The sequence below is a fragment of the Lactuca virosa genome, chromosome 4, assembly GCF_052849685.1.
Source record: "Lactuca virosa cultivar CGN04683 chromosome 4, Lactuca_virosa_CGN04683_v6, whole genome shotgun sequence".
NCBI lineage: Eukaryota > Viridiplantae > Streptophyta > Magnoliopsida > Asterales > Asteraceae > Lactuca > Lactuca virosa.
The window spans coordinates 395,935,479-395,963,041 of NC_136429.1; the positions used below are offsets into that span (position 1 = coordinate 395,935,479).

Genomic DNA, 27,563 nt, shown 5'->3' on the forward strand with positions numbered 1-27,563 from the left:
TATATAATTTATTTTGTACTGAAAATAAACCTTTACAAATAAACGGTTCAAAAAGTGAAAAAAAAATTGCACCACACAAGCTTACATGCACATTGTTATCGTGTTTTTTTTAAAAATACTCCAAAAAACATCAAAGATCACACCAAATTTTAGAATCGGTTTAAAACCGAAACCGCACCGATATAAACCGAAACCGTATTTAGAAACCGCAAAACCGAACCATTGGAAAACCGCACCCAACGGTTTTAAGAATACAAAAAACCGCACCTTGCGGTTTGCGGTTCGGTTTGGCCTTAAAACCGCACCATGCTCACCCCTAAATTAATTCTAAAGTCATAAAATTATCATACTTCTACCAACAATCATAATTCTAAAGTTATAAAATTATCATACTTTACCATAAAAAAGTATCACCACTTAGAATAATTAATCCTAAGAATATCACCTCAGTACATGTTGAAACCTTCTAAAATATTTATGGTAAAACTTCCATGTTTGGCATACCTAATAGTTTATCATTCATAAACATAAACTTTCTCTATACATCTCGCATATTTTTCAATCCAATGTACGTGTGTAACTCCACAAATTTGCTAACATAAATTGATGCATTTTTTGATTCGTAAGGGTCTATTGTTGTTTGTTGTTGTTTGGGCTTCAATTCAGTCCATTAGGATTAACAACTAATTTCATAAACCTTAATACTTAAATTAATCCAAAAGCCAAACCTTAAAAGCCTAAATATCAAAATATTTTAAAGGTTATAATTTTTAGTATCCCGGTAGTCCAGTTCATCAAATCGGTGAACTATGAAAAATAAACAATGAAAATAAGATATTATTTTTTTTTATTTCCGAATCCCGACCCAATTGGATAAAATTGTTTACCAAGAACAAACCATAGGATGATAGGATTCATTACACCACAATTGTAGATTTCCTTTGATACAGGAGACTAGGATAAGTCGGATCATCTCTATTGGTATCCTTACATATCTAACAAAAACATATGTTAGATCGACACCTTCAAAACAGATTGCCACCTACTTTGACTCTTGTGGCCGACTAGTAACACCAATGGAGGTGGTAAGGAGCATCATGGTTTATTAGGAGATGAAAGGAGGCAATTTTGGGTTCCAACTGATGACTGTTACCGAAAGTTATAAACTACTTTCCTTAAATACTTGTTCAATTTGGTGCACAATAGGAAAACCATTTCATGCCATTAAACAATTATATTATATTCGTATATTTAATTATTAGGTTATAACCCATAAAAATCAAAGTTGATATGTTCAAAATTAAATATTTCTTCTTTAACATTTTTAGTTAACATAAAAAACCGTAAATAATACCATTTAAAAACATGTGGATTATATGAACTTTGAATGGTTGATGTGCAAAAGAGCCTTTTTAGATTTTTTATGATCTAAATATAATTTTCTAAGCTTTCTACTCTCTCTAGCATTAGCATAGTAAATATCCTCTTTTGATGATATAAAACAAAATGTAGACAATTATATGTTATCAGGGTATAAACATTAATAAACCATTACTTGAAAGAATTAATAAATTCACATAACAAATAATATTGTTTATTAAATTAATAAGATAAAAATAAAAAATAAACAAAAAGTATCACTATTCTCGTTTATGTTTAAAACATATGTAGCTATATATATATATATATATATATATATATATATATATATATATATATATATATATATATATATATATATATAAAATACAAAAACAAATGTTTTAAACGACGCAATTTATTATCGCCATGATTTTTGAGGTACTGACGTAGTGAAAATATTTTTCGATTTTCTATTATCCAAATATATTTTTCTTGTTTTTCTTCTCTTTTTAGAGTCAATTTTCTACATATTTTTTTAGAATATGCAAAACAATAGTAGTTACTTCGAAAAAAAAAATTATAAGAATAAAATATTATATATATATATATATATATATATATATATATATATATATATATATTATAAGAATAAAATATAATATAAAATATATAATATTTTTATAACATATAAAAATTCTAAAAAAATATATGTATTGTCTAAAAGTGTATAAATAAATATATGATTAATATTAATATTATAATATATAAATAGTATATGATAAAGTGATTGTGATTGTTTATTATTACTAATGACTTTCTATTAATTTTAAAAGAATATTTATGAAAAAAATTACAATTGTTTTTTTATAGGTAAATATCATATTTATAAAAATACATATACAAAATACATCAGATACAATAATTCTGCACAACCAACAATGTTATCTATCTAGTTATTATTTGTTATTGTTAAAATATTATATACATAGGATAATTTTGTGTTCCATTAGGAACAGTGAATTAATCTTATTGGACCAATATATTTTTTCTTCTGATGCTTCTCGGTCCTTCTCGCCTTATCATCCTTTCAATTATCCATCACCCTATTTTTTTTTTTTTCTTTATCTCCCCACCGCCCCGGCCCCTTACTTTTGAGGTTTTCCAAGTTGTCTCTGAGCTGCTTTGGCCGGTCAATACGTTTCACCCTCCACCGCTTCACCGACGTTGTAAGCCAATTAGATTAGGATTGGTGTCATTTCTCTTGCTACCGACTGCTTCATCTAATATCTTCCCGATCGTTCTAATTTTTTCATCGCACTCTTCTCTCAACCGATCATGACTCACACCACTGCCGATTTTCAATCCGGACTCCAACCACCTCTTTTCTCACATCCACCGTGCGATGGTTTCGCCGGCGGATTCCCTGTTTCCATTCCCGACTCCCTCCCTCTTTGTTAGCCACCGCTTTTGGTGGAATTCCGTCGCCTCACTACCACCAACAATCTTATGTGCTGAGCCTGAAGACTTCATGGTGGGTTTTCGTTCTTGGTGGTGACGGTTCCATCAAAGCTACTTGCGACAAGGTAATTTTCCTTGCTTCTTTTGGTCGCTTCAGATTTTATTCATTCGAAATCAGATAGCCTACCCTTTTCAGTTTCCCGACATTAATCTACCGTTCATGTCTCATTGAAGACCTGGAAACCCCAATACTGGCAGGATTGCTCTTGCTAAGAAAAATTGAAGTGTGTGACTGGATTAATGGATAGTAGGTCACTCAATTTCCTTACAGCTGAGGTGAAATTCATTACAGTTTAATAGAACAGGTCTCCAATTACACATGAAATTTAATTATTCCCTACCCAGTTGATATTGAATTTTGAAGTTGAGTTTCACAATGTATCCTAGCTGCTTGATGAAATGCTTGAACCAGATTGTCCTTTACTATATTTTTTTCCGCGCTTACTACAGGTAAAGGATAAAAAAAAGTGTTTATGTTTGTCCAAATTGATATGCTTTTCATTGTAAATTGAAACTTTTTGTGATATTCTTGACAGCCTGTTCAGGGGTTTGTGGAAGTTGATGATGACTACATTCAAGATGATTTCAACCTCTGTATGTTAAGCATTCAAGTTCCTTATTTTGATTTTGCACTTGATCTAATCTTAGATGCAGAATCTTCTCTGATGATAAGTTGTATTATTTTTTCTGAATCTTGGATATTTTTTTACACTAAAACTACTAATCTATTCAATCTTTTTATAAAAGCAATTGTAATTGATATCGGCATCAAAATCTTATACATACCCAACACATTAAAGAAATATTCTTTTCTCTTAGCAAACTGCCCACTTAAGCGACCATTGTGAGAAAAGATGTGCACATTAATAGTAGCACACTAACACAGTATGGTGATGAGAAATAAATAATTGTTAGCCATTTGTCTTTGATTCCTAAAAACTGCATTATGGAACATAAATAATTGTTAACTTTTGATTCTTCTTGCTCCTTTAACATCGATTTCTGAAAAGGAAGAGTTTGTCCTTTTCAATTTCTGTAAATGTCTTTGAGAATCAGAAGGTGGAATGATAAATACCCAGTAAGCCATTAAATGCCAACATCTAAACTTAATTTGCTAAATTCTAACCCATGCCGTTAAAAGTATCATAACATCACCAACTTAGAAGCTCACTAAATGCTTCGATCCAACTTCAAGTAAAGATATAAATTAGCTTTCACAAGAACAACACAATAATCAGAACTCTAGAAATGTAGATATTCTGAGAAATCATTACTAAGTTTACTGTTTACAGGAATAGAAAACCATACCTCTTAATGTTTAAGCAAACATTGAATTCCAAGTCTCCAACTCCTGTCTTCACTCTTTTGCTCTCCGGATTAAAAGTTAGTACTTAGTAATCACAAAGATCAATTAAAAATAAGGTATCAAGAAGCCAGAAATCTGGACAAAGGATATCCGGCCACTATCCATAAATCGACTATAATGGCAAAGCTAGAATGGAATTCATAAATCGAATGGCTGATAGAGCTTATATAAAAATAGGTATCCATGTTTCAGTTATTAGAAATAAAGAGTTTAATGTTTAGAAACCAAATTCAAAAATCAATTATGAAATACGATTCGAGTGTTTGAGAGGTGTCTACGTGATGAGGAAAAACCGAAACCGAATAACCAAATTGAACAGAATGATGTCTGAATTATTTGGTTTGGTTTTATATTCGGTTTTTAGTTAATTTGGTTTGATTATGTGGAATTGTAATTGAGATTCTATTCATTGGAGTGTCAATTCCGTCAAAATGCTTAAAACTATTTATTTTTAATGTAATTTGAGGAAAAAAGTTTGGAAAAGTCTTTTTTTTATCATAATCTTTACATTGGTGTTACTAGATATGTTAATTTCCTTTTTTAGAATCATTTTTTTACATTGACACATTTCAATCAGAATTTTAATTACTTGGAAGTAATAGATTGAGTAACATGAACACAAACAATTTTTTTGAAGAAGCTTTTATATATATATATATATATATATATATATATATATATATATATATATATATATAGAGAGAGAGAGAGAGAGAGAGAGAGAGTTAGGTTCAAATGTTTTCTACTATTTATTGTATGCATGTAGGATTGATTCTGGACCAATCATTTTAGTTATTTTAAGAAAGTAATTAATGAATATTAAATGTTGAAGATTTAATTAATACTCATTATATCTTTAAAATGTAATATGAATTAATTATTTTCTTAAAATAACTAAAATGATTGGTCCAGAATCAATCGTATATGCACACAATAGATAGTTAAAACACAATAATCTAACCTTATATATATATATATATATATATATATATATATATATATATATATATATATATATATAGAGAGAGAGAGAGAGAGAGAGAGTAGTTGTAATACTCATGTATTACATGGGGTCATTTAAAAAAATTAAATATGAAAATTCTAAACATTTGAACAAGTTTGAATTTATAAGAAAAATTAGAAAAATATTAACTTATTATTATTAAAGTGTTTTTTTTTCTCTTTTAAATTTAAACAAATAATTTAGATAAATAAACAAAGGAAACTAATGAAGTTTTAATTTAGAAATGTTGAAATTAGAAGAAAAGTCAATTATTGAAATTGATATACATTTATTATTTCATTTATTGAAATTATTACATTTAAATATGATGTGAAATTTAATAAAATGAAAAAAACCATAAAATGTCATGTGGAAAAAATTTAATTGAAAATAACCACAAAATGACATGTGTCCAAATCAATGAGAGTGTGACATGTGGCAAAAGGATTTTCATTTATTAGAGTGTATATATATATATATATATATATATATATATATATATATATATATATATATATATATATATATTTCTTTTTAGATGCTGTGACATGTGGGAGCTGTCATTTGAAGAAGCTGACTTGGTGACAGGGGACTGGTGCAAGAATAAAAACAAAAGAAAAAGTAAATTACCTATTCGAAATATCATTGTTGTGGTTGTGGTATTTACAAGTTTTGTTTTCATGCTTTCATACTTGAATATTCTTAATTGATCTATAATAATATTGATAGTTTCATGCTTCAACATACTTATGAGTGTGACTAACATACTTATGAGTGTGACTGGTGCAAGAAAAATATATAGATTCAAAATGCATTAAGTTGTTTCATAATCTTTTGATGTAAACTGTCATCGCCCATCACTTTGACAATAAACGTACTTTTGTTTTTGAAGTGTGTATAGATTTGACTGCTTATGTTTTATGTACAGGATAGTTCTGATGAATTGCTATATGCTTTTCCAATAAAGACCTTTTTCAAATTTGTATTTCATTAGGTAAAGGGTAATATAAAAAAAGTTGGTTAGCTTGATATGTGGTTTAGTTTGGATACATTTTCTTTTTGAAAGGATGTAGTTAATATATTAAAATGATCATTTTTTAGGTTCCAGCCTTTTTTATGATGCCTTCAATGGTTGGTTTGCACGCAGATTCAATAAAGGTACGGAAGGTATGGACTAATCCGTAATTATTAATTGTCATCAACATATGCTTAAAAACTTATACTTTTAGCAACAATGTTAATGTCTCACAAACACAAAGTTGAACACACATTTCCACAACAATCGTCACTTCATTAAAAGAATCAACAACATGATGTTATGATCCCACATCGGCTGAAAGTACTATAAGTTTGTGGCTTATAAGTTTAAGTGTCCTCTCCTCCTACAAGTTGGCTTTTGGGAGTGAGTTTTACACTTGGGCTTATGGCATGATAAGGGTCTAGTATGGGATGAGTTCGTATCACATGAGGTCCAACAACTTACACGAGATGCTTGACAACCTCATTCACAAACTCCAGAAAACAAGCAAGCTTCCAACTTGGAAGAAACTTTCTAGTTAATATATAATTATATTTATTTATATTTTCTTAGTATAGGTGACTGGCGAAATGGTAATATAACCTTTGTTTAAGATGATTTAAAGCATAACATACTATGGTTATCCATTTAGATTGAACGCATAAACGGCCTAATATAATACTTATTCTTGTAGATTTAACAATCTCTATGTAGCGAGTTACCCTAGAGAAATGGCCTAACATAACGATTTGATACAATGCTATTTCCTTAGCCAACTCTAGGTACTATGTTACCCTAGAGAAATGGGATTTGATACAATGCTATTTCCTTAGCCAACTCTAGGTACTATGTTACCCTAGAGAAATGGCCTAACATAATGATTTGATACAATGTTATTTCCTTGGCCAACTTTAGGTATTATGTTACCCTAGAGAAATGGCCTAGCATAACGATTTGGTATAAAACTATACCTCATATTTGAGCAGTTCTAGGTACAACGTTACCCTAGAGAAATGGTCAGAATAACGAGCGGGTATAATTCTATTTTTATTTAATTTATCCATAACAACGACTATGAGCTATGTTATCCTAGGATTTGGCCAGTGTAACGACAAGGTATAATATCATCTATGAAAATTGGACAGAGTATCTACCGAGTATAATATTATATCCTAAGAGTTTGTGCATCATAACAACTCAACATAATATTATTCCTACAATTTTAACAGGGTAACTACCTAGGCATAATATTATTCCTATGAGTTTACAGAGAAACGATATTATATATATATATATATATATATATATATATATATATATATATATATATATATATATATATATATATATATATATATATATATATATATATATATATATATATCTTAATTGCATATGAAATGCATATGAATGTTCGTGTTGTGAATTGTAAATAGTTGCACCAGGAAAATCCCTTATTTTCCTATTAGTTGATTGTTTTAGATACAGGAAAATCCCTTATTTTCCTAAAGTAACAGACAGTCTCTAAGACCAAAAATCACAAGCAACTGACATGCTTAAAGGTTGAGGCATAGTTTTATATAATAAAGCTATACGAAGATCGCACTTGTTAGATGAAGAATAGTTTTAATAGCTACTCGTTCATAAAATCAGAATACCATAATAATTGTCTATCCGGTGAGTTTTATAACCATACTAAACATAATATGCCTGTGGCGACGGTCTTCAGGCGTCGTAACGTTTACGCCAAACTGTCACCCAAAGGACTGTAGCTAACAGTCAGGGCGCGGGATCATGACTTCCCGTATAGATCTATACACATTTGACACGCTCTCCAAACGGGAGACTCTGGTTATAATAGACACGACTTTAGGTAGTACCTTTGAACACAAAGGTAGCATTTGAAGATGTAATCGTCTCACGGATTCTCAACTAAGTATGTATTAAAGTAATAGTTTTGTATGCAATGTTTATTCTCTTTCACAATGTTTGACAAAGCATAAATCAATAGTTCTTTGAATGCATAAAATGGTTTAACAAGGAATGATACCCTGGATACTATGCATTTTGTATATGTCTAATGCATGCAAAGCATAACAAGAGTTTTCACGTTTTCACTCGGAATTAACTGTGTGTTTACTTGTATTCTCCCCCGAAATATATTAAAAGTACATTATAAAGTATTTGAAGGTGTATAAAAGGGGGTATGAACTCACATGATGGCTAACAACAAGTTCACGAGTAATATGATGAAAAATCGTTTGTATGAAATGATTTCCTTTTCTAACGTGTTACAAAGGCGTGATGATGAGTTGAGTTTTCTTGTAAAAGCATCATGTTATAGTTGAAAATGGTTACCCTTGATATGATGTAGTATGTAAACGTATAAATAAAACATATTTCTATTTATAAAACATATTGTATCCTAAGAGGGTAAAGTTGTGTTGTGAGGTGTTTTGCATGATAACAACTTCATATGATAGTTAAAACAACAGTATGAAAAGTATAGCAAAAGATCGATGTTTCACACGATTTTAGCCGTGTGTTTACGTGTATTCCCCCCCTTAAAAGTGTTTAAAAGCGGTTAAAAACGTATTTAAAGTGTGTTTGTAGGGGTATGAACTCACTTGATTTGAAGTAGTTGTTTTGAAGTAGTCGAGAGAAGAATTGAGCAGAACTTCGACTAGAGAGAGTTGAAATCTCGGGATTCTCGGGGATCTCGGGAGTACAGAACTTCCTTCAGAGCTTGAGTATAAAACCTGGGGCTTCACGCAGGCAGTACTTCGACTGGAGAGAAGCAGTGTCTTGGGAACTTTGGGGCGTCGGGCCTTGCGTCGTGTTCCAGGAGTGTTACCGGGGCTTCGTGGTGGTTTAGAGGGGCTTAACAGAGAGTAGAAGTAGGAGAGAGGTTAGGAATGAGCAGCCAAACTCGAAAGGCTTCAATTTCTATATATAGGCACCATTTTGACTCTCACGTCGTGAGTTTTGCATAACTCACGTCGTGAGTTTGGTCCCGAATCGTCATGGCATGCGTCATCTGTCAAGTGGCTCTGAAATGCATCAGTCAGACTGTTCACGTCGTGAACACAGTGTTCACGTCGTGAATACTGACAATTCTGACACAGCGTCGAAATTCATGTCCCGAACTTCAGAAAATCGTATCTTTCGCATACGAACTCCGTTTTCGACGTTCTTTATATCCACGCGTAGCTAAGAAAAGGCTCTACAACTTTTGTTTAGACTCCGTCGGCTAATTTTGACTTTATTTTTATTATATTATTTTTAACAAGCCGTGCCTGGAAAAGTCCGTTTAAATTCCATAACTCCTTCATCTGGTGTCCATTTTCGTCAGACTTTTTACTGTTGTACTCCTATTATCGGGGTCTTCAACTTTCGTTTAGGTTGTGTCGGCTAAAGACCGCTCGATCTCTATTTCGAGTTTTTAGCTGTCTACTGCTAGGTCAGAAACTTCAAAAAATCAAAACTTCCTCATACGAAATCAGATTTGGGCGTTCTTTTTATGTATGCTCACGGTTTAATGATATTTATGACTTTCATTTAGATACCTAAGGCTAAAAAGTATTTTATCGGGATTTCGTATTTTACGTTTAACAGTGTTTTACCGGTATTGCCGCGGATCTTCGATTGGTCATAACTTCTTCGTTATAGTTCAGATTTTAGTGTTCTTTATATTTTTGGTATAAAACTATACCTCAGATTTGACCAGCTCTAGGTACAACGTTACCCTAGAGAAATGGTCAGAATAACGAGCGGGTATAATTCTATTTTTATTTAATTTATCCATAACAACGACTATGAGCTATGTTATCCTAGGATTTGGCCAGTGTAACGACAAGGTATAATATCATCTATGAAAATTGGACAGAGTATCTACCGAGTATAATATTATATCCTAAGAGTTTGTGCATCATAACAACTCAGCATAATATTATTCCTACAATTTTAACAGGGTAACTACCTAGGCATAATATTATTCCTATGAGTTTAACAGAGAAACGATATTATATATATATATATATATATATATATATATATATATATATATATATATATATATATATATATATATATCTTAATTGCATATGAAATGCATATGAATGTTCGTGTTGTGAATTGTAAATAGTTGCACCAGGAAAATCCCTTATTTTCCTATTAGTTGATTGTTTTAGATACAGGAAAATCCCTTATTTTCCTAAAGTAACAGGCAGTCTCTAAGACCAAAAATCACAAGCAACTGACATGCTTAAAGGTTGAGGCATAGTTTTATATAATAAAGCTATACGAAGATCGCACTTGTTAGATGAAGAATAGTTTTAATAATTACTCGTTCATAAAATCAGAATACCATAATAATTGTCTATCCGGTGAGTTTTATAACCATACTAAACATAATATGCCTGTGGCGACAGTCTTCAGGCGTCGTAACGTTTACGCCAAACTGTCACCCAAAGGACTGTAGCTAACAGTCAGGGCGCGGGATCATGACTTCCCGTATAGATCTATACACATTTGACACGCTCTCCAAACGGGAGACTCTGGTTATAATAGACACGACTTTAGGTAGTACCTTTGAACACAAAGGTAGCATTTGAAGATGTAATCGTCTCACGGATTCTCAACTAAGTATGTATTAAAGTAATAGTTTTGTATGCAATGTTTATTCTCTTTCACAATGTTTGACAAAGCATAAATCAATAGTTCTTTGAATGCATAAAATGGTTTAACAAGGAATGATACCCTGGATACTATGCATTTTGTATATGTCTAATGCATGCAAAGCATAACAAGAGTTTTCACGTTTTCACTCGGGATTAACCGTGTGTTTACTTGTATTCTCCCCCGAAATATATTAAAAGTACATTATAAAGTATTTGAAGGTGTATAAAAGGGGGTATGAACTCACATGATGGCTAACAACAAGTTCACGAGTAATATGATGAAAAATCGTTTGTATGAAATGATTTCCTTTTCTAACGTGTTACAAAGGCGTGATGATGAGTTGAGTTTTCTTGTAAAAGCATCATGTTATAGTTGAAAATGGTTACCCTTGATATGATGTAGTATGCAAACGTATAAATAAAACATATTTCTATTTATAAAACATATTGTATCCTAAGAGGGTAAAGTTGTGTTGTGAGGTGTTTTGCATGATAACAACTTCATATGATAGTTAAAACAACAGTATGAAAAGTATAGCAAAAGATCGATGTTTCACACGATTTTAGCCGTGTGTTTACGTGTATTCCCCCCCTTAAAAGTGTTTAAAAGCGGTTAAAAACGTATTTAAAGTGTGTTTGTAGGGGTATGAACTCACTTGATTTGAAGTAGTTGTTTTGAAGTAGTCGAGAGAAGAATCGAGCAGAACTTCGACTAGAGAGAGTTGAAATCTCGGGATTCTCGGGGATCTCGGGAGTATAGAACTTCCTTCAGAGCTTGAGTATAAAACTCGGGGCTTCACGCAGGCAGTATTTCGACTGGAGAGAAGCAGTGTCTTGGGAACTTTGGGGCGTCGGGCCTTGCGTCGTGTTCCAGGAGTGTTACCGGGGCTTCGTGGTGGTTTAGAGAGGCTTAACAGAGAGTAGAAGTAGGAGAGAGGTTAGGAATGAGCAGCCAAACTCGAAAGGCTTCAATTTCTATATATAGGCACCATTTTGACTCTCACATCGTGAGTTTTGCATAACTCACGTCGTGAGTTTGGTCCCGAATCGTCATGGCATGCGTCATCTGTCAAGTGGCTCTGAAATGCATCAGTCAGACTGTTCACGTCGTGAACACAGTGTTCACGTCGTGAATACTGACAATTCTGACACAGCGTCGAAATTCATGTCCCGAACTTCAGAAAATCGTATCTTTCGCATACGAACTCCGTTTTCGACGTTCTTTATATCCACGCGTAGCTAAGAAAAGGCTCTACAACTCTTGTTTAGACTCCGTCGGCTAATTTTGACTTTATTTTTATTATTTTATTTTTAACAAGTCGGGCCTGGAAAAGTCCGTTTAAATTCCATAACTCCTTCATCTGGTGTCCATTTTCGTCAGACTTTTTACTGTTGTACTCCTATTGTCGGGGTCTTCAACTTTCGTTTAGGTTGTGTCGGCTAAAGACCGCTCGATCTCTATTTCGAGTTTTTAGCTGTCTACGTTTAACAGTGTTTTACCGGTTTATTTACTTATGTACTTCTAAATGTTAGCATATTCACTCGATGCTTAGGGTAGCGTTGTTTTGAAGTTCATGGTTGAATTCACTCATAGTTTCTGTGTTTGAAGTTGACTCGTTGTACGCGTGGTATTTCTAAATGATCTGTTGGGGAATACTACGGGAAGGTTGTAACGATATAGTACTCCTCACATGAGTACCTCGGGGTTTTGAAACCTAACTATGATTTTGGAAATTGTGTTGGGTTTGTCGTTATAGATCGAAAGGTTTTTGTTAGTCAACGGCGAAAGTGAAGGGTCTTTTCATAGCACATGCAATTGGTATTGTGAAGACCAAGCCAATCCATTTCTAGTAGCTATTTGGGAACTTCTTGTCGTATTAATAGAGAAGTCGATCAGTAAAAGTGTTCGTTAGTGGGATAGTGCATTCTACTTATGTGTTTTCGGTGCTTTCAGTCTATTGATATTACTACTATGAAGGTTTTGCTTAATGATTGGGTTGTTTGATTGAGTAGATTTTTAAATCTATGGCTTACGAAACTCATCTCTGCTCCACTAATAACCAAAATGCATGCATAGGAGTTATTGAGGAGAAACGTACCCGTAACAATAGTGGGATCTGCAACGGCTTCCTCTTGGCCCATTGCGAAAACTCGACCTCTCCCTTCAGCATTTCTATTGTTTGTTCTCGGCCAGTCCCTTCGGAAGTGCCCCGTTGCTCCACACTCATAGCAAGTATGGCCAACTCCGACATTCGTGGTTAGAGCGGGTGGTTGGATTGGTCCTCTGCAGTAGCGGACGGTGTGCCCCTTGCTGTTGCACCTAGCGCAATACCTTTCATGGCAAGGTCCGTGATGATGAAAGTTGCATCGGTTGCACTTAGGCTGGTTGGCGTTATACGGCCTTAGGGGTGTTGGGGTGGTAGGAATAGTAACAGTGTGAGTTGTCACTATATGTTGTCTTTTGGGAAGCCCTTGTTTCAAACTGTTCCCTTTCCTAATCCAGGGTTTTCATTTCCTGTTACGAGGTTTGTGGGTTGGAGTATTCTTATGGGCTCGCACTTGTTGGTTTCCTTGATTGTTGCAGAGATTTGAATTGTCGACACCATTCCCATTTTTACTAGCATTACTTGCATTGATATAAGCCATGATGGCTGATACGGCGATTGTGACTGCAGCACGAAGAGTAGCTGAGTCAATATGCAGAAGTGGTGTGTCGTTGGTTGGTTGATTACTTCCAGGTGAAGACATGATTCTGTTACATGATGTGAAACGAGTTGGTTAGATAACTAGGATCGTTGTTAGTTGGATTCTATACGTATAATTTCCTCACTTTGATATTCGGTTTCTAATGTTCCGGCTTACATTCCTTATGATGTATTTATACTTTAGGGTTTGAAATCTCAAGTTGATCTAGTTTCATGTGTTTTGGGAGAGGGTATATCCTTTACTTTTCCGAGTTATGAAGAAGGATGTGATGTATCCATCTCAAAGTGTGAGTATTATACTTACCAACTCATTAGGTAATAATAATTATTACTTATTAGTCTGACGCATCAGGTTCTCTACCACCTCTCATGATTCACGAGTGGTTCCCTTTGTCCTCTCCTCGGTGGTAACGATTTGTTATATCCTGTATCTTATGAACACGGCGTCCTTGCTTTTCCTCAGGCACGTTTTAATCTCCGTCGTTGTTTCGATTGCCCTAGTTGAAGTTATAAAGGTTTGTTATCCTATGATAACCGTTTCTCTCTCTAAAGGGTGTAAGTGATAGAAAAGTTAGGTTTATCGAAAGGTTCAGTCCGTTTGATTAGCGAGAAGGCATTTTCCAACTATAGGGTTACCGATGAAATGGTGGCAAGACTTCGCTAGTGATGTTGAGTTCAATAACATTGAACTACAATAGATTAGATCGACAGGGACAGTGTAGTGAGTTGTTATAACAGTCTATGACATGAACTGCTTACATAGCCAGAGTATGAATTGATAGCGAGGATCTTTAACAGAAGAAAAAGGTATGGCATATTAGTTGGTATACAGTTACTTAGAATTCGGAAAATTCGACCTTGGGGTAGGTCTATAATATACCACACAGGGAAAATCTGACAGTACAAAGACTTAACGAGACAGTACTTGCTAGACAGGAATAATTACATGAAAAGAGTACTACTTAGAGTACATACTAAGGTTTATTTCGCAACCCAAAAGAAGGAGTGAGTAGAGTATCCTCTACTGGCGGCGGGAACTGTTCTGCTAAGCCTTTTGACCTGCCAACTGACGTTCCATCTAGAGCAAACACATTTCATACCTTGCCTGGCGTGCTCTAAGTTCCCTGACTTCAGTTTGAGTTTCAGTTAGCTCTCTCGGCCAAGCTTCATTTTGATTTATGATTCTCCCGTGAGCCAATCCTAACTGTCGGATGCGAACTATATTGACTCCAATGTTCGCATCATTCTCCTCAGTTTGATGGATGGTTGTCCTTCCTTGTTCATCAATGCGAGCAATTCGGCGAACCAATATAGGAAGAACTCTGTCTGCTGAGCCTCCCTCGCTTAGATTGTAAAAGTTTCGGTCTCCATTGAATGGAAGGGGTTGACCCTGTTCGCGACTCCATCTATTCAGGTTGGTTGCCCATAGAGGTGTCGAGCCATGAAATTTCGGTCGAGGATCAGGATTTTGAATTGGAGCCGCTAAGGGTAGGTTATTGTCCTCGGGATCTGAGTCTGATTCTTCTTGCATTTCTTCTTCGGGATCATTCTCTATCCCTTCTCCACTATCTTGGTTCGGGTAGTAGGGGTCTCCTGGTAGGTGGAATCCAGCCATTGTGTCTGTACGAGAATAGGGAGATAAGGATTGTCTAGAACTAAGGCACATAAGTTTGAACATCAAAGTTAAACTTATTGTATGCATAAAATACTCCTATAGTATTCTAAATGTTATGTTTGATTCTAAGGTTGATAAGTTTGGTAAGTTTTAGATTTGTTGTCCATTGTAGCTATCCCCTGGCATATGTTGGTCGGCTCTCGGACAAATATAGTTGATCAGGCTATATTCATCCCAGTCCCGATTACATATCTCAAGGCATACCTGTATTATACAACTCATCTATAATACTTCTATATTGTTTTAATTATGATACTGACCTTGTTATTAATATGAAATGAATGCATGCCTACTTTACAACAAAAATTAAATAAATTTCATTTTAAAAGTATGACTCTTACTCATAGCGTTTTTGCCCAGTTGTGTTTATAGTTGTATACCAAAATGGTTTTGATATACTTAATTCACTATAAACAAAGCTCTGATACCAATCTGTCACACCCCCAAACCAGAACGGCGGAAACGTTCGGGGGCGGAGGACGTCATATTCAGTATCATAACAATTGCATAGTAAGGAAAGTACACACCACCAAATATATAAATATTTAAAAAGTGTTTACATATTCGTAGTTGTTAAATGTTCAAAATATAAATACAATAACATGTTTCAAAAGAAGTCATTAACGCCAGAACGCTAATCCCCAAAAGATGATTTCCAAACCCGCTTAGCGGTTCCCTGAGAATACAAGTTATTTCAAAGAAAAAGTGTCAACAATTAAGTTGGTGAGTTCATAAGCGGTTCTGAGAAAATGTATGACATTCCAAAGTTTGTGCGTTTTCCGAGAAAATCCCTTATTTTCTTATAAAAGTATGAAATGCATATGAATGTTCGTGTTGTGAATTGTAAATAGTTGCACCAGGAAAATCCCTTATTTTCCTATTAGTTGATTGTTTTAGATACAGGAAAATCCCTTATTTTCCTAAAGTAACAGGCAGTCTCTAAGACCAAAAATCGCAAGCAACTGACATGCTTAAAGGTTGAGGCATAGTTTTATATAATAAAGCTATACGAAGATCGCACTTGTTAGATGAAGAATAGTTTTAATAGCTACTCGTTCATAAAATCAGAATACCATAATAATTGTCTATCCGGTGAGTTTTATAACCATACTAAACATAATATGCCTGTGGCGACGGTCTTCAGGCGTCGTAACGTTTACGCCAAACTGTCACCCAAAGGACTGTAGCTAACAGTCAGGGCGCGGGATCATGACTTCCCGTATAGATCTATACACATTTGACACGCTCTCCAAACGGGAGACTCTGGTTATAATAGACACGACTTTAGGTAGTACCTTTGAACACAAAGGTAGCATTTGAAGATGTAATCGTCTCACGGATTCTCAACTAAGTATGTATTAAAGTAATAGTTTTGTATGCAATGTTTATTCTCTTTCACAATGTTTGACAAAGCATAAATCAATAGTTCTTTGAATGCATAAAATGGTTTAACAAGGAATGATACCCTGGATACTATGCATTTTGTATATGTCTAATGCATGCAAAGCATAACAAGAGTTTTCACGTTTTCACTCGGGATTAACCGTGTGTTTACTTGTATTCTCCCCCGAAATATATTAAAAGTACATTATAAAGTATTTGAAGGTGTATAAAAGGGGGTATGAACTCACATGATGGCTAACAACAAGTTCACGAGTAATATGATGAAAAATCGTTTGTATGAAATGATTTCCTTTTCTAACGTGTTACAAAGGCGTGATGATGAGTTGAGTTTTCTTGTAAAAGCATCATGTTATAGTTGAAAATGGTTACCCTTGATATGATGTAGTATGCAAACGTATAAATAAAACATATTTCTATTTATAAAACATATTGTATCCTAAGAGGGTAAAGTTGTGTTGTGAGGTGTTTTGCATGATAACAACTTCATATGATAGTTAAAACAACAGTATGAAAAGTATAGCAAAAGATAGATGTTTCACACGATTTTAGCCGTGTGTTTACGTGTATTCCCCCCCTTAAAAGTGTTTAAAAGCGGTTAAAAACGTATTTAAAGTGTGTTTGTAGGGGTATGAACTCACTTGATTTGAAGTAGTTGTTTTGAAGTAGTCGATAGAAGAATCGAGCAGAACTTCGACTAGAGAGAGTTGAAATCTCGGGATTCTTGGGGATCTCGGGAGTATAGAACTTCCTTCAGAGCTTGAGTATAAAACCCGGGGCTTCACGCAGGCAGTACTTCGACTGGAGAGAAGCAGTGTCTTGGGAACTTTGGGGCGTCGGGCCTTGCGTCGTGTTCCAGGAGTGTTACCGGGGCTTCGTGGTGGTTTAGAGGGGCTTAACAGAGAGTAGAAGTAGGAGAGAGGTTAGGAATGAGCAGCCAAACTCGAAAGGCTTCAATTTCTATATATAGGCACCATTTTGACTCTCACGTCGTGAGTTTTGCATAACTCACGTCGTGAGTTTGGTCCCGAATCGTCATGGCATGCGTCATCTGTCAAGTGGCTCTGAAATGCATCAGTCAGACTGTTCACGTCGTGAACACAGTGTTCACGTCGTGAATACTGACAATTCTGACACAGCGTCGAAATTCATGTCCCGAACTTCAGAAAATCATATCTTTCGCATACGAACTCCGTTTTCGACGTTATTTATATCCACGCGTAGCTAAGAAAAGGCTCTACAACTCTTCTTTAGACTCCGTCGGCTAATTTTGACTTTATTTTTATTATATTATTTTTAACAAGCCGGGCCTGGAAAAGTCCGTTTAAATTCCATAACTCCTTCATCTGGTGTCCATTTTCGTCAGACTTTTTACTGTTGTACTCCTATTGTCGGGGTCTTCAACTTTCGTTTAGTTTGTGTCGGCTAAAGACCGCTCGATCTCTATTTCGAGTTTTTAGCTGTCTACTGCTAGGTCAGAAATTTAGAAAAATCATAACTTCCTCATACGAAGTCAGATTTGGGCGTTCTTTTTATGTATGCTCACGGTTTAATGATATTTATGACTTTCATTTAGATACCTAAAGCTAAAAAGTATTTTATCGGGATTTCGTATTTTACGTTTAACAGTGTTTTACCGGTATTGCCGCGGATCTTCGATTGGTCATAACTTCTTCGTTATAACTCGGATTTTAGTGTTCTTTATATTTTTGGAAACCTCGTTACGATATATACCACTTGGTATATCCCAATTATTGTTTTATAAAAGTTAAATTTTTTACCCTAATTTCACTGGTGTTACATCACGCACGCCGAAATTGTTGATTCTTGTAAAATCCGTAACTTCCTCATATGAGCTCCGTTTTCGACGTTCTTTATATCCACACGTAGCTGTCAACGAGTACTTCAACTTTCTATTTGGTTGCGTTGGCTGATTCTAACCTTATTTTAATCCCATTTATACATGTTGTTCTCTACGCATGATCCCAACAGTATCCTTTGTCCCATATGGACCGGCAGGATGTAGAGAAGTCCTATTGGTGGATCGTGCACTACTAGTGGTCATCTACTATTAGTGCAGAAGAGACAGAGGACAACACCCTTGGCGCTACACTTATCGTTGTAGGGAGTGACCAGTAATGTTTTAGGTTATTATAGACCGGAGATTGTCATTTTAAATTAGACCTTGGCGCTAGGGCACCAGGTATCAAGGTCGTAGTGCGAGATCGTGGGGGCAAGGGCTCGGGCTCGACACTATGCTGGATAACGACTGTTAACTAGGTCGTCCTTTAGATAACAGTTCTGTTATCTTTAGCATATTCCTAGAGGGATACGTTAACACATACAAATTAAAACGTGACTATAAAATACTTTTAGGTACATGCTTTTTTAAATGTCATAATGAAATACTTACAGTCACATGTTATTCTTTTATATTCAAAATCATTAATTTTAGACATACATATAAAATTAAACTGTTATCATAAAACACTTATATTCACATGTTTTTGTTAAACGTCACAATAAAATACTTACAGTCACAATGATCTGCCATGACTATTGATTAGCATTCATTACATTCCTTTTATGTAAAACAGTTACAAAACGTGTGAAAATAGTTTGCAACAATGACGATTTTTAGCTAATGTGTGACTAAAACATTACTGGAATTCGATTAATGGCCTTTAGTGACGCAATTAACCAAAACCGTGACAACACTGTTTCCAAAAAGCGTGGCCATAGGGCATATTTGTACTAGTGGTATGTTATTGTTTTGTATCGATGGATGTCGGGATATGGATTTAATTCACCAGATCGTATAATATTATTTCATATTGAACATTGATATCTTTATTAGGAGGCTTATTATAATCGATTCCTTCTCCCTCATAAAATTTCCCATCATGATAGCATAAAATTGTAACAAAATTGATGCCATACCTAAGAAAATATATAAAACCTACAAATAAACACATAAATTAGAATTTTAGATAATCAAAGTAGTCTTATAAAAATTTATGTAATTAAAAAGAAAAAACACATATATAAGACAACCATACCCACTTTTTAACATGTTCCATTAATCATTTACTGAAATCAATTTTGTAAAACGCTCATTAAAACATACACAAACAAATTTTCAAAAGAAAAGTAAGAACACTTATTATAGGGTTGGCAAAAAACCTCATACCCAATGGGGAACCCGAAACCCGCACCCGTTTTGACTGGGGAATCCCCAAGTTGACCGGGGATGGGGACGGGGATGGGGAATCCCCGAATAAAAAAAAGTGGCGATGGGGATACCCTTAATCCCCGACCCTGGACCCGCCCCCGACATATATTAATATATAAAAATAATACAGAACATATATTTATAGTACAATTTATAATACATAAAATTTGATCTAAGTAACCTAACTCATTAGTAATTACTTGGTTGAAATTATACTTTTGTTTTTTCTTTTATCTAATTTAAACTCGTGTATATTTTTTTTTCTCTTTGGTTGATTTATTTTACCTTAAATATCAATCTGATTATTTTTTTCTACTTGATTTTTCATGTATGTATTTAAATTTGGTAGAAAATTTATTTATATTTTTATGCAATTTATGAGTACTTATATATTTTATAAAATCTTTAAACTTATGCTGGTAAAATTGAAATTTAGAGTTTTTTCTTACGTAAAAGTTTGCATATTAAAAGAGAAAAAGAAATCCCGGTTTCCCCGTTGGGGGTGGGGATGGGGGTTTATTTATATTTCCCGATGGGGATGAGGATGGGGATTGGGATTGGAATGAGGATTCGGGGATGGGGATGGGGATTGGGGTCCCCTGTGTTCCCCACCCCCGTTGGCATCTCTAACTTATTATAAAAATTTTAACAAGGTGGGCCATCCGGCCGACAAAATTTTTATGGATTATAAAATTTTTATATTAAAAAGATAAAATTAAAGCCTTATTCAATTAGAACCAAAGTTGGCCCAAAGGAGCCCAAACTAATTGATTAACTGTAATGATGCGTTGAAAAAAAACTGGCAGAATGCTTGCGTTCATTGTGGGAACTGAATCGATTGCCTGCCCTGTAAACCGTAATCGCCACGACGCCATCTTCGTATCGTTGAAAAAAAAATCAAGTTTAGAATCCTTAAGAGGGTGTTTGGCAAAGCTTAAAAAAGTAGCTTTTGACTTATTACCGGTTGGACACTGATATAAGCCAAAAAGAGTGTTTGGATAAAAAATAGTTTATAGTTGTTGGTAACCTCTAATAAGTCAAAAAGTGATAAGTAACCTACCCCTCACTTATGAGAACTCCTTATTTCACCAAATACGTTATTGTTAAATTATACTTATATCTCTTTTATTCATTTATGTATAATATAGGGGTCTCTTTTGTAACATATTGTAATTTATATATGTTGGTGTTAATACAACGTTCTCCCTACGGGGTTTCTATCATCCAACATGGTATCGAGCTAGGGTTTTACCCTATACCTGCTGTCGCTCAAAAAGAAATTCTGGTCAATTGCAATATATTTTTACCGGCGATTCAGCTTTGCTCCGTCTAATATTCTATCATAAGAAATTCTGCTCCTGCCTTGTTGAGTTCTCTTGCATGACTGCTCTAGCTTCTCGATCAACACCAATGTTTCCGCCAATCTTCCATCTACTTTACATCACTTATGTTTGATTTTTCCATCTGGTACCCCTCTATTGCTTCCGCTTTATATAACCATGTATGGTTCTGCATCATCCTCTACAGTGGCGGAGCTTGAAGTTTCGATTTGGGGGGGGGGGGGGCTGAAAATAGAATATGTATAAAAGTTGAAGAACAGGGGGGACAAAGTCAAACTTTATAGTTTTAGGCATAATATGTAACTTTTTTTAATACATAATGACTAATTATAAAAAAAATACGGGGGGGGGGGGGGGGGCACGGCCCCTCCTAGCCCTATATAACCTTCCCCAATGATCCTCTATTAAAAGTCCATCAAGGATAAGCCTTGTTTTCTCTCTCACCAATGTTCATAACCAATTTATTTTCAAACTGAATGTTGATAGTTCTCAATACAAACTCTCGAGATAAATCTTTCCCAACATGTGTCGAGGTACACAATGTTATGGTCACATATCAGGTAAATCAGTTCCATGTGGAGATGATGATGAAGAATGGAACTCTATAGATGCTTGTATAAAGTCATGGTTCTATACCACCTGTGACCCAAAGTCTATTACAAATTATATCTAGTGATGATTGTACTGCTAAGGACCTTTAGGATAAACTAGACGAATTCTTTTGTAATAACAAAATATCTCGAATACTACAACTACAAGATCAGTTTCGCAACACCAAAAAGGGTTCAAGCTCCATCGCTGAATTTTGTAAAACCCTTAAAAATCTTGCGGATGATCTCCAAGATGTTGACTCAACTATTACTGACATTGAACTTGTTATGCAGATTCTTAGACAGCTTCCTCCATCTTACCACAATATAGTGTTGGAAGTACGTCCAAGGTCATTAACTAGTTGGTGATATTTCTAATAATAGGAGGGTCCTCTTGGGTTGCCCTCAAGACTCAAAATTGAGTAGAATAAATAATAGGAGTAATTAGTTTATTAATTATTATGGTTTAATAATTAATTAGAAACTAATTGGAAAACAATTTGGGAATTAATTAACAGTTTAATTAATAGAAGGGTTGAATGTGAATTAATCAATAGTTAGTTGATCAGGGAACACTCTAGAACCCTAGAAGGAAGGGGGTTGGACGAAAATTCCCTTTGGATAAAGGGAATTTCGTTCTTAGCCTATCCCATCCCGCATGGGTGGAAGGATAAAACCCTAGGAGGTATCCAAGGCTATAAATAGGGCCTTAGGGATTCATTACTCCTTGCTCATTTTTGGCTTGAGTATTCGCCACCTTCTTTCTCCCTCATTGTGGAAGAACTTTCTTTTAGTTCATCCCTCCTAGTTTAATATTTGATTCTACTCTTTTGAGTTCATTGGGTGTGAACCAAGAGAGGGATTCTGGTTTGGATCCTCATCATCCAAACAAGGTGGCACGCACAAGGAGTCAAGCTCGAAGTTCATTGGCTGCTAAAGAGGTTAGTATTCTTCCTTGTATTTTCGGTTTTCATAGGGTAGAAGTAATAGTATGAAGCCATAGATCCATAGGTTGCATGTATACTTAGGTAAATCGTTTTGTTGTTTCGATTCTTCCGCTACCTAGTTATAGAGTGTATTTGATGCTTGTATTACACAACATATAGTGGATGTCATCACTAATACTAAACCATACCTCTCCTTCCTTGAAGCCAAAACCATGCTTCTTTTGCATGAATCCCGAGAGGTGTCTACTGAGTTTATTCCAAAAACTATTATGACTCAAAATCTTGCATTGCTTTCGTTAGGGATGAGCATCAGAACCGGCTCGGGAACCAAACTTGGTGGAAAATATGAATTGAATTGGGCCGCCGGTTCTACCGGTTCTAGTTCTACCATAAGAATATTGTCCCGGTCTCGGCCCGATTGGTTCTATCTATTTCCGGTTCCGGTACCGGTTCCGGCCAGTTCCCAGTCCAAATGCTCATCCCTAGTTTTCGTCTTCCAATTATACCGGAAAATAGAAAAACAAACAAAACACGAACTACACCAGAAATAAAAATCTTCAGAAAGGGGGTGGACATGGTACCGAACAACCTCATAATTTTGCAGGTGTTTTAGGCAATGTCGCAACTTCTCCAGCTCATGTTGCAACTCATGGTAGAAATCAAGCTGCCTTTGACTCTTCTCCTCTACAGTAGCACCCACCAGCCCATTTGCAGCTTTCGGCCTAGCTCTCATCAGCGCACCAACAGGCCCTTAATGCTCAGTTGCCTCCTGCTAGGTTTGGCTCATCTGTTACTTACGGAAAGCAGCCTTTTGGTTACTCCCTTTCCTTTGGTAATGCTCCTCTTGCGCAACTACAACAGCCACAAACTCCCTCTCAAATGCAACCATATGCGACACAACAACATCATGTTTCATCTTTTGACGATCATGCACAATCCTCGACGCCTCAATACTCAGTTTCTGTTACATTTGACCCGTTTGGCTTCGGTGCTTTTATTCAACGTTGTGACATAGTTGGTGATATCTATCCTATCCTTCCATCTTCCGATGCTTTGTTTTCTGCACTCTCACTGTTGTCACTCTTCCTACTTGGCACTGTCGTCTTGGATATCGTGGATCTTCTGTTCTTCAATTTTTACATTCCTATAATTTTATTTCTAGTTCTACAAATAAAATACCAGTCTATCATGCTTGTCAGCTTGGGAAACATTCTCTTCTACCTTTTTCTTCGTCTCAAACTAAAACTACCCGTATGTTTGAACTTATTCATTCTGACTTTTGGGTCCGTTACTAGCATTAGTGGTTTTAAATATTACATACTCTTTTTAGATGCTTTTTCTCATTTTGTATGGGTATTTCCATTGCGAGCTAAATCCGATGTATTTCTTACTTTTTCCAACTTTCATGCTTGTGTCAAAACTCAATTTAAACATGACATTCAACTTTTTCAATGTGATAATGGATGTGAATTTAATAATCACTTATTACTCAATTTTTTTTCTCTTTAATTGCATTAAAGTTCGTTTTTCGTGTACGTATACCTCTTAGCAAAATTGAAAAGTTGAACGTGCTATCCGTTCGATTAAGAACATCCTTCGCACCTTCTTATGTCACACCTCTCTTCTCCCTATGTTTTGGGCAGAAGCCCTTCTTACTGCAATTCACACCATAAATCTTCTTCCCACTACTGCCCTTCAATATAAAACTCAATTCGAAATCTTATTTGGTTTCTTTCCTAGATATAATCATCTTCGTGTTTTTGGTTGTCTCTTTTATCCAAACACTTCATCAACCATCTAACACAAGCTTTCTCCTTGATCCTCTGCTTGTTTCTATCTTGGACCTTCCCCTGACCATCACAGTCACCATTGTCTCGATCTCATCACTCTCAATGTGTTCTCATCTCCCATCACATCATTTTTTATGAAGATCACTTTCCTTACTTTGGATTTCATAATGCCCCTCAACTATCAGATTATGATAGTATTGTTTCTGAAGATCCTCCACCACCACCACTTGCTTCCACCCACTTCCTCGTTGTCTCTTCTCCGACATCTCCGGTAATCTTGTCTTCTGCTGATAACCCTACCGCTACTCAGTCTTCCTCGACTGATCTTAATTTTCCTCCTCCTTCCACTTCCAATCATTATATGACAACTCGCTCATGTACTGGTTCTCTTAAACCATGTCACATATTCAACCTCTCTGCTACCTTGAATATCTCACTCATTCCCCGATCTATTGTTCAGGCTCTCAATGATCCCCAATGGAAGTCTGCCATGGACAGTGAGATGTCTGCTCTTGATACCAATCACACTTGGGATCTTGTTCCTTGTCCTCCTCATGCTAACATTGTCGGGTGTTGATGGCTTTATCGGCACAAGTTTGACATTCAAGGAAAACTTGATTGTTACAAAGGCCATCTTGTTGCTCAAGGCTTCTCTCAATAACCTGGCATAGACTTTGATGATGTAACACCAGTCAAAATCAGGTCAAATATAATTCTTATAAATATAACAAACACATATTATAATCAATGTACTTTAATCTTTAATGAAGTCTTCATTCAATACTACAAGTCTATACGATTCCAAAAATATATAGAACGTCTAAATCTGACTTCGCATGAAGAAGTTATAATAAATTCTATCACTATAGCCTTAATATCAAGTGGAATTTAAAATAGACTTAGAATTAGCTATTAGTCTAAAATAACGTTGTAGTACTCGGAAATACCTACGCGTGGATATAAAGAACGTAAAAAAACGGAGCTCGTATGCAAAAGTTATGACATTCCGAAAATACAGCTGTCTGAGAGCATGATGTGTGTCAGAAAACCCTAATCTGACTGAACTCACGATGTGAGGAGTCAAAACACAACTTTTCGAGGCTAGGGTGCAGATGGCACGTCTACGTTTAAGGCTCACGACGTGAGCATCATTTCTCACGACGTGAGGAGTCAAACGGACACTAATCGAGGCTAGAAAACACCTGGGAAGTCTACGGGATGACTCTTGGAAACTCACGACTTGGCCATATCATTCTCACGACGTGAGAAGTCATCTGGACACCTTTCGGAGCTAGAAACGCACGTGGCAAGGCTACGGTGTGAGCAGGCATGGCTCACGATGTGAGCATGTGTGGCTCACGACGTGAGAGACCAAAAATCAGCCTATAAATAGCAAGTCCGGCCTCCTGGTCTTGTTACACCAAAAATACCTCATATCTCTCGTTTTGCTGACTTCGAGCCATTTCCTGAGCCGACGATCGCTAACTTCTGTCAGTTTCTAGCTAGATTCTACCCGTAATCACACTTAAGGTGAATTCATACCCCTACGTTTTTACGATTTTTAAATTGTTTTAGGGGGGAATACAAGTAAAACACAAGAAATCTTGTGTTTAAAAATATAAATTTCTTATTATATTTTCTTACCGTTAATATATAGTTAAACGTGAAATTTTATTAAATACGCAAATTAACGTTACTATTAAATTTACAAACAATTTACAAAACATGTTAAGACGCAACGGTTTTCACATCAATATGGAAACAAACTTATAAACTATAATAGGTATAGTTTATGGAACAAAGGTACTATTTTACAAAGTTCAGGTAACTATATGGAAACAAACTTATAAACTATAATAAGTATAGTTTATGGAACAAAGGTACTATTTTATAAAGTTCAGGTTACAACACGGAAACAAACTTATAAACTATTATATGTATAGTTTATGGAACAAACAGACTATTTTTACAAAGTTACATGTTATTTACTAAAAGGTTTTCAGTTATTACTCGTAAACACGTTGAAGCAATTTTTGAGCCGTCTTCGTGTACTTATCTAAGTACTGGTAAAATCCCTGACTTATAACCAGAGTCTTTTGTAGGGAGAGCGAGATATTTGTGTATAGATCTATTTGGGATTGGCAATCTCACACCTTGATTGTTAGCTACAGTCAGGCTGGCAGGCCTGGGGTGACAAATGTCGTTAATATTCCGACGCCTGAAGAACGTCGCGATCAGGCCGACTAGGTTAGTATGGTTATAAGAACTCACAAGGAGAAAACAACGACATATTTACGAATAATATGTTTTCAAATAATTTTATTTGAATATTAACTTTACATTCAGATTTCAGGGCAAATATAATTTCAAAGGTTTTGTTTAAATAATAAAACAATATTACATTATTTGCAAGTACAAAATTTCTAGATGTACACACAGTTACACGAAAAGCAATAAATTATATTAATTACTAATATGGTAGGAACAGAATTACAGAAAACATATATCAAGTATTCTTTTTGTTGAAGCCTATGATTACGTAATGTATATGTTAGGATTATATATAATAAAGATCCGATAGGCAGTGGAATGTGTGATTTCCGCCTCTCTTCCCGTTCCTTGTTTTGTTGTGGGCTTAGGGCATAATCACCCAATCGACTGTCCGTTCGATATTAATTATATATGATTTGTATACACTAAGTAACCATAGGAGGTAACAGTACGGATTATACCAATTACATGAATCAGAATCTCAAATCACGGAGTATAAACATGAGAAACTTATACTTTTTGGTCTCAAAGTACTAAGACTATTACTAAGAAAATATTGGATTTTCTGGAAGAACATATTAATGTTTTCAATAACAAAGAACACATCTTTTCCAACAAAATACTTATGAACTCACCAACTTTAATGTTGACGCTTTTCAAACCACT

The 27,563-nt window shown here is 35.1% G+C and overlaps 1 long non-coding RNA gene across 1 annotated transcript; it reads left to right on the plus strand.

Moving 5' to 3' along the window:
- The first annotated feature begins 2,497 nt into the window (after positions 1 to 2,497).
- On the plus strand, positions 2,498 to 3,626 carry LOC145169040 (uncharacterized). Its single transcript, XR_013742255.1, has 2 exons — positions 2,498 to 3,330; positions 3,417 to 3,626. It is a non-coding gene; the product is annotated as an uncharacterized LOC145169040 (long non-coding RNA).
- The last annotated feature ends 23,937 nt before the right edge of the window (positions 3,627 to 27,563 follow it).